Raw genomic sequence first — 8,668 nt, 5'->3', positions numbered from 1 at the left:
AATTTTGGTTACATGTTTAATATGTGGGATAAAACCAAGCTCAGAGTCAAAAATAACACCCAGGTTTTTCACTTGTAGCGAAGGACATAGTGAAAATGCCTCTAATTTAGACAAGAGTTTCTCTCTCTGAGCCTCAGGACCGACGATTTAAACTTCAGTCTTGTCCTGGTTAAGCTGTAAAAAGTTTTCTGCCATCCAAGATCGTATATCTAAGATACATTTAAAAAGGGCATCCATTGGTCTGGTGTCATCAGGAGACACGGAGATGTACAGCTGCGTGTCATCAGCGTAACTGTGGAAGTTCACTCCATGTCCCCTGATGACACCGCCAAGAGGGAGCATATACAAATTAAAAAGTACAGGGCCTAGAACCGACCCTTGAGGCACACCACATGTCATTCTATGGATCTTAGAGGAGCATGTATCCATACTCACCATAAACGATCTGTCAGAGAGATAGGAAGTGAACCAGTTGTGTACAGCACCAGAGAGGCCCACCATGTGTTTCAGTCCTCTGTTGTGAGTTGGCTGTGTGACGTGCTGGGTAAAATCCAAACAGTGAAGAATGTTTAAGAATTCTTTTGCTGCAGGGTCAAAAGGATTATCTATGTGCAGGTTAAAATCACCGGTTAAAATTATCATATTATATTTTGAATGTATGTTTGTTAAAAATTCTGTGAATTCCTTGATAAAAGCAGCGCTGTCTTTAGGTGGTCTATAAATTGTGACAGATAAAACTGGAGGGCTGCTGAAAACAATAGCATGGAATTCAAAAGTGGTAAAATGATCAAATCAAATTTGTTTGGAGGTGAGTGTGTTGTTGGCTAAAGATGCAGTCCCACCACCTCTCTCACCACTTCTAATAGAAAAAGAGAAATTAAAATTTGGTGGGGAGGCCTCAGTGAGAACAACTGGTGCATCCGAACCCAGCCATGTTTCAGTTAAAAATAAACAGTCAAGTTTATTATCTAAAATTAAATCATTAATAATAAAAGACTTGTTCGACAGAGAGCGGACATTTAAAAGTGCCATACTGATTGAGACTGGTGGATTTTTGACAATAGAGTTTAATGGATGTTGATATTTTTGAAGAGCCCGGAGGTTATTAATGTTTTTGGAGTTTCTGGATTTATGATAATTCTGTTGCTCTCTGTTTGTGATTATGACGGGTATTATGTTGACTGTGGGAGAGAGAGGTCCGAGTCCAGAGTTTTGTGTATTACTGTTAAAAGTGGAACAAATATAGGAGCTGGGACCAGGGGGACATCAGTCAGTGGCAGACAGATCAGCAGGTAATGTCAGTTTGGGGTAGTGACAGGGCGGTGTGCGGGAGTGCTGTACGCCAAATGCCAAATTGGCGGACAGCAAACGGCGTCCCCAGGCGTTGAGGTGGAGCCCGTCTGCCCCAAAAAGATGCCTCCTCTCCCAGAAGGCATCAAAATTGTTAATAAAGCCCACGCCGTGGGAGACACAGGCGGAGGAAAGCCAGGTGTTAAGGCTGAGCAGCCGGCTGAAATGGCCTATCGCTCTGCCACAGGTGGGGGTGGGCCCGGAGATAAAAGCACTCACCTGCAACTGACCAAGGAGGCCGAAGAGTTGGAGGAAGTCCAACTTCAGCAGCTCAGATTGCTGTTTGAGGATGTCATTGGTGCCGATGTGGATGATGAGCCGGTTAACCTGTGGGTGGGATGCCAGAATGTTGGGAATTCTGTCCACTATATCAACAACAGTGGCTCCCGGAAACGACAGCGTGAGCGCCCCCCTCATCCGCACGTTCCTGACGATGGAATCCCCGAGGACCAGCGTGGAGAGAGGAGGTGCCACCGGGGGCTGTTGGCCATCTGAGACGCCCACGGCGTGACACCGGGGGTGTTCAGATGGAGATGCGCCAGCCGGACTGCGTGAGTGACTCCCAGGTAGCCGCGCCGTGGGTCCTCTTCTCCGAGGAGCCGGGGTAAAGCACAGCTCTCCGCAGTGAGTTTGCACCACAGCGTCGGGGGCATAGTGGTGGAGATGGCGCAGACCTCAGCGACACAGCGGGATGGCGAGGGCTAGCGGTCAGAGGAGGAAAGTCCACAGGATCCAGGACATTGAATTTATTCTCCAGTACTACCGCGCCGGAGGGGTGAGGGTGTGAGAGACGGATCCTTCTGCCCCCTCTGCAGCCACCACGCGTCTCAACCACGGTCAATGGCGCTGGTTGGAGTGGAGCTGACCAGAGCCTTGGGTCTGGCCCCTAGCTGAGACCAGGAGTTCTCGTCCTTGGCAGAAGCACCAGCGACGCAAGTTGAGAGCCTGTGTTGACTGTTGGCGGGATCCTGGGACACAGCAGCTGGATGGTGCACGGTGTCGGCTAGCTCAGCGCTAGTAGCGGTGGTTTGAGCTTTGCCAAGGAGGATCGTGTCAAGTTCGCATTCAGCCCCCTGGGTTTGTTATAGCGTGGATATCCTTTTTTCCAGCTCGATCACTTTTTGGCCAGGTTGATGCAGCTGTCACAGCTGGATGTTGAGGTAAGTGGTGCAATTCCGGATTCTCGTACCTCTTTTCAGCAGAATTCTGCTGATTGAACAGTTTTCAGCTGAATTTTCATCTCGTTTCTGCAGAAATTCTGCTTATTCACCTCTTTTCTGCAAAATTTGCAGCCTTTTCACCTCTTATCAGCACAAATCTCAGCCTCTTCTGCTCATTTCAGCACAATTGTCAGTCTCTCCACCTCTTCTTTGGGAGAAATAGTTTGGCGCAGTGAGATGAGTACCTGCCTTGAGTACCAGAAGGGCCAGGTTCGAATCCTGCTCAGGGCAACATTTTTTTGTTTGTTTGTTTTATCAACTTTTACAGCTTTTTTCAGCAGACATATTCAGCGTTAAGGCATCCACACAGCATTTTCGCAGGAAATGCAAATTTTTCTAGTTGTGTGGATGCCCTCAAGGCATCCACACTATTGAGTTCCTGTTTCTCTTTATTCTTTATCTTTTCTTCAAGTTGCTTCCGTACACTTTTCGGCGCTTAACTACTCCCTCAGTTTTCAGCCGATTTTCTCAGTTCAAACTCTAAACTGTTCTGCTCTTTCTGCTAATTCCAGCTATGACTTTTGGTGTTTATTACTATTATACTTTTTAAAATATTACACTTTTTTCCTTTAATTTGTCCCATTGAAATGAATGGGAAACTTCCACAATTCTGCTAAAACTTTCTTGTCTTTGAAACTTAACTACTGCCTCATACTTTCACCTAGAAACTCCATTCAAACTTTAAAATGTTATCAAATGATTTGGCTATTCCTGTATGATTCAGCTTTTTCAGATCTTCTACCGTTTTAATCTTATCTCTCTTTAAGTCTTCAGTTGCAAAATTGTGATTTTTCAGAAAATACATGCGTTGCTATGGTTGCTATGCAATTAACTCAGAGGGGACAGTGAAACTGTTTGAATTTTCTCTTCATGTCCAAACAACTTCTTGCTACTTGCTCAATTTCCACTGAAGCCGCACAAATTATACATCAAAATGTAGGTATTTTTGCTGGCTTTCAGAAAATGTCACTATCATTGTTGTGGGACTCATAGATATTTTGCAAATCTCCTCAGAGTAACACAAAGTCAGAAAACTCTCCATATGAACTCAATGGAGAGTTTGTTCAGAATCACCGCTGGATTTCTCTCATGAGAGGCATTTTCAAATTGTCATATCTCCTTAACAAAGCAAAGTTAAGACATGAGGCTTGTCCCCGTATATCTTCAGACACTCCTGACACTCACAATTCAAGAATTATTTTCTCACCTATTACCGTTCTGAGATGAGTTAGACTTGTTTGATGGGTGGAAATCTGTCCCTCGCTCAGATTTCTTCAGATTTCAAACTCTGGAAATGAGGCACTTTTTTCTGTCATCATATCTTTTTGATGGATTTCCACAGAGCCCTGAAAATTTCGATGACTGTTCACCAAAGCCTGCTGTTTCATACGGTGAAAGAATGATCTTGATGCTCCATATAGATTTAGAGTTACCAAAGGTTGTTTGAGCGCAAGTCAAGGCAGTTTTTGCTTCGCCTCTACTCAGTTATGGTGTATTACAAGTCATATATCTTTAATAATTTATATTTTATCTCTGAATTATGAAGACCTGAAGATTCCCCCATCTCTTCTGAACAAAACAATGTCTGAATGACCGTTCTAGCCTCTACGGTTAGGAAATTATGGCCATTTGTTCGAGGGGAATCCTGAATGTCAGAAATACACTGAAGAAAACTCACACCTCGCTCTGTGTCTGTGTGTGTAAGGGCTGACTACAGCAGGTGCAGCTAATTTAACTGACCTACATATACCAAGCCCAGACTGTCAACAGCTCCTGTTCCCTTTACTCTCTGTGTATGTGTCTGTGTATCAATATTTCTCCTATGTTTAAGTATTACTCCTCAATCATAGTATTTCTGCTAAAGCAAAGTACTTCTACTACATCTTAGTACTTCTGCTAAATCATAGTATTTCTGCTAAATCATAGTATTTTTGCAAAATCATGGTATTTGTGCAAAATCATGGTTTTGGGGCCAAATCCTAATATTTCTGTTAATTTATAATATATGTGCTGAATATATTATATGTGCCAAATCATAGTATTTATCCCAAATTATAGTATTTATGCCAAATTACAGTATTTCTGCTAAAAAGCAAAAATAGTCCTTTTTAGCAGGAATTTCTGCCAAAAGACAGTATGTATGTTGAAACATAGTATTTCTGCTGAATCAGAGTATTCCTGCCAAATCATAGTATTTGTACTGAAACATAGTACTTGTGTCAAATCATAGTATTTGTGCCAAAGCATCGTATTTGTATGGAGTCATAGTATTTCTTCTAAATCATAGTATTTCAATCAAATCTCAGTAGTTGTTGTTTAAACGCAGTATTATTGCCAAATCATAGTATTTGTACCCAATCATAGTATTTTTGCCAAATCGTGGTATTTGTGCCCAATTAATAATTCTGTTATGTTATAGTATTACTACTAAGTCGTAGAATATCTGTTATGTTATAGAGTATCTGCGGAATATAGTATGTGTGCCAAATCGTAGTATTTATACCAAATCACAGTATTTGTGCTAAAACATAGTATTTCTGCCATATTGTGGTATTTCTGCAAGAACATTGAACTGTTATGTTATAGTATTACTACTAAGTCATAGTATTTCTGCGTTGTTATAGTATTTGTGCTAAAACGTAGTATCTCTGCCAAGTCATAGAATTACTGCAATTTCATAGTTTTTTTTTTAGGAAATCTGTTATGTTATAGTATTACTACTAAGTCATAGTATTTCTGCCAAATCATAGTATTTGTGTGAATTTGTATACTGTAATATCACTGTGTTATGTAGTGGTTAAGTAGGGGCTGTTTACAGTGTAAATAGGTCATCTCTTGTGTTGGAGTGCCCTCTTGTGGCGCCTTTTGGGTAGTGCCTTAGTAAACATGAACCCTGTAAGAAGTGGTATCAGACTGATTTGTAGTGGAGGAATTTGTTGCCAGTTTTCTTAATCATAGAAGCCACACCATATCACCTCTCCACATCGTCCTACTGTATGCCATACCTCCCTGTACCATCCATCTGACCGCCAATAAACTCCACCTGTGGTAATCTAATCCCTGGATGTCAGCCTCTCCTTCTGACCGAGGATAGTTACTATTGCAGCACCACCCAGCATTAAACTGACGTACACCATTCTGTACAATAGTATTTGTGCTAAAAAGTAGTATTTCTGCCAAATCATAGTATTACTGCTATTTCATACTATTTACATGTTTGAGGGGTGGAAATCTGTCCTCCTCTCATTTTTCAAACTCCAAAAATCAAGCCGTTTCTTCTCTCGTCATATCTCAGCGACAGAGATACAAAGAGCTATGTAAATCGCAGTCAAAGTACACCAAAGTCCGCTGATTCACCCAGTGCAAGAATTATGCTTCTATCCCACCTAGTTTTTGAGTTACACGACGTTTTGTAACTCCAAAAAATGGCGTTTTTCGCCTCTCACCGCGATCTAATTCTGACTCCTCATCACCCTTTTTTTTTTCAATGCGCCCGCCCCCTTAGAGGTGGCGCGATTGGTAATGACACGGCTCTTCAGACCAAAGGTCGTGGGTTCGATTCCACCTTGGCCAACATGTTTTTTTTTAACTACAAAATTATACACTATCACAGACCGGTAATTCATATTGATAATTTATTACAATTCTGCAAAGTTAAATGATTTTAGCAGCTTTTCTAATATGGACCTCAGATTCTTGTTAACAGTCTATGGCAGAAATACATACAAGTACACAGCCTGATGAAGCAGTACCTCTGATTGGTTCAGCATTTTCACCTCTTATCAGCACAATTCTCAGCCTCTTCTGCTGTTTTCATTAGAATTTTAAGCTTTTCCACCTTTTTTCAGTTACGTGAGAACCAGTTTGGCTCAATGAGTAGCTGAAAAATATCAGCCTCTTCTGCTGTTTTAGCAGGATTTCAGAGTTCAGCTTTTTCACTTGTTTTAAGCACAAATTTCAGTTTCTTTACCTCATTTCACAACAAAGTTCTTCCTCTTCACCTCTTTTCTACTAACTTGAGCTTCTGCTCCACAGTGCACATTTTCCCTCTCATCATATCTTTGCTTGTGAGCAGAACTCATTTGGCTCAGAGGGTAGGGCAGCTGTCGTGAGACCCGGTGACAGAGGTTCGAATCCTACCTGTGACAGTTGCTACACATGTTCCCTGCTTGCATGCGCTCTGCTTTCTTGACACTCTCCAGTGTGTCATTACACATACAGCCATCTTCAGCAAGCACTTCTGCTTCTACACCTCTTTTCAGCTCGTCTTTTTGCTTCTTTACCTCTTTTCAGCAGAAATTCTTCTGATTCACCTCTTTTCTCCCAAATGTTTAGCCTTTTCACCTCTTATCAGCACAATTCTCAGCCTCTTCTGCTCATTTCAGCACAATTGTCATTCTCTCCACCTCTTCTTTGTGAGAAAGAGCTTGGTGCAGTGACATGAGAACCTGCCTTGAGTACCAGAAGGGACAGGTTCAAATCCTGCTCAGGGCAGCATTTTTTGGGCTTTTTTTTTCCAACTTTTTCAGCTTTTTTCAGCAGATATCTTCAGCCCTTAAGGCATCCACACAGCATTTTCGCAGGAAATGCAAATTTTTCTAGTTGTGTGGATGCTTAAGCATCCACACTATTGAGTTCCTGTTTCTCTTTATTCTTTATTATTATTATTGTGTGGATGCTTTAAGCATCCACACTATTGAGTTCCTGTTTCTCTTTATTCTTTATCCTTATTATTATTATTCCGGGTGTTTCCGTACACTTTTCGCCGTTAAACTACTTCCACAATTTTCAGCCGATTTTCACCGTTCAAATTTTAAACTATTCAGCTATTTTTGCTATTTCCTGCTATGATTTTTGCTATTTTTAACTATTATACTTTTTAAAATATTCCACTTTTTTCCTTTAATTTGTCCCATTGAAATGAATGGGAAACTTCCAAAATTCTGCTAAATTTTGCTTGTTTTTGAAACTTAACTACTTCCTCATATTTTCACCTAGAACAACCATTCAAACTTTAAAATGTTCACAAATTATTGGGCTATTCATGTATGATTCAGCTTTTTCAAATCTTTTACCGTTTTACTTTTATGCCTCTTAAAGTTTTCAGTTGCAAAATTGTGATTTTTCACAAAATACATGCGTTGTTATGGTTGCTATGCTCTTGGCTTCCAGTGTGACACTGAAGCTTTTGCAGTCTTCTCTTCATGTCCGAACAACTTCTTGCTACTTGCTCAATTTTCACTCAACTTCCACAAATTATACATCAAAACGTAGGTATTTTTGCTGGCTTTCAGAACATGTCACCATCATTGTTGTGGGATTTATAGAATTTTTGCAAATCTCCTCAGACTAACACAAGGTCAGAAAACTCTCCATATAAAGTGAATGGAGAGCTTGTTCAAAATCACCGCTGGATTTCTGTAATGAGAGGCATATTCGAATCGTCATATCTCCTTAACGAAGCAAAGTTAAGACATGAGGCTTGTCCCCGAATATCTTCAGACACCCCTGACGCTCACAATTCAAGAATTTCTTTCTCACCTATTACCGTTCTGAAATGAGTTGGACTTGTTTGAGGGTAGGAAATTTGTCCTTCGCTCAGATTTCTTCAGATTTCAAACCCTGGAAATGAACCACTTTTTTCTCTCGTCATAACTTTTTTTTGGATTTCCACAGAGACCTGAAAATTTCCATGACTGTTCACCACAGCCTGCTGTCTCTTACGGTGAAAGAATGATATCGATACTCCAAATAGATTTAGAGTTACAAAGCGTTGTTTGAGGGCAAGTCAAGGCAGTTTTTGCTTCGCTCTACTCAGTTATGGTGCATTAGAAGTCAAATATCTTTAATAATTCATATTTTAATGATAAATTGTTAACACTGGAAGATTCCCCCATCTCTTCTGAACGAAACGGTGTAAGAATGACCGCTCTAGCCCCTACGGTTAGGAAATTATGGTCATTTGTTTGAGGGGAGTCCTCACTATGAGAAATAGGCTGCAATAATCCTGTGCCTCTCTGTGCTGCGTGTGTAAAAAGATGCACCTGTTTTGGCGGGAAAACGTAAACAGCCACTCTGATTGGTGGATTTAAATTCGG

This window comes from Aulonocara sp. 'chitande type north' Nkhata Bay, linkage group LG16 (genome assembly GCF_057382095.1).
Source record: "Aulonocara sp. 'chitande type north' Nkhata Bay isolate Kocher_YH1m ecotype deep benthic linkage group LG16, A_spYH_male_GT1.1, whole genome shotgun sequence".
Classification (NCBI taxonomy): domain Eukaryota; kingdom Metazoa; phylum Chordata; class Actinopteri; order Cichliformes; family Cichlidae; genus Aulonocara; species Aulonocara sp. 'chitande type north' Nkhata Bay.
Note: the sequence above shows the minus strand (reverse complement) of the source record.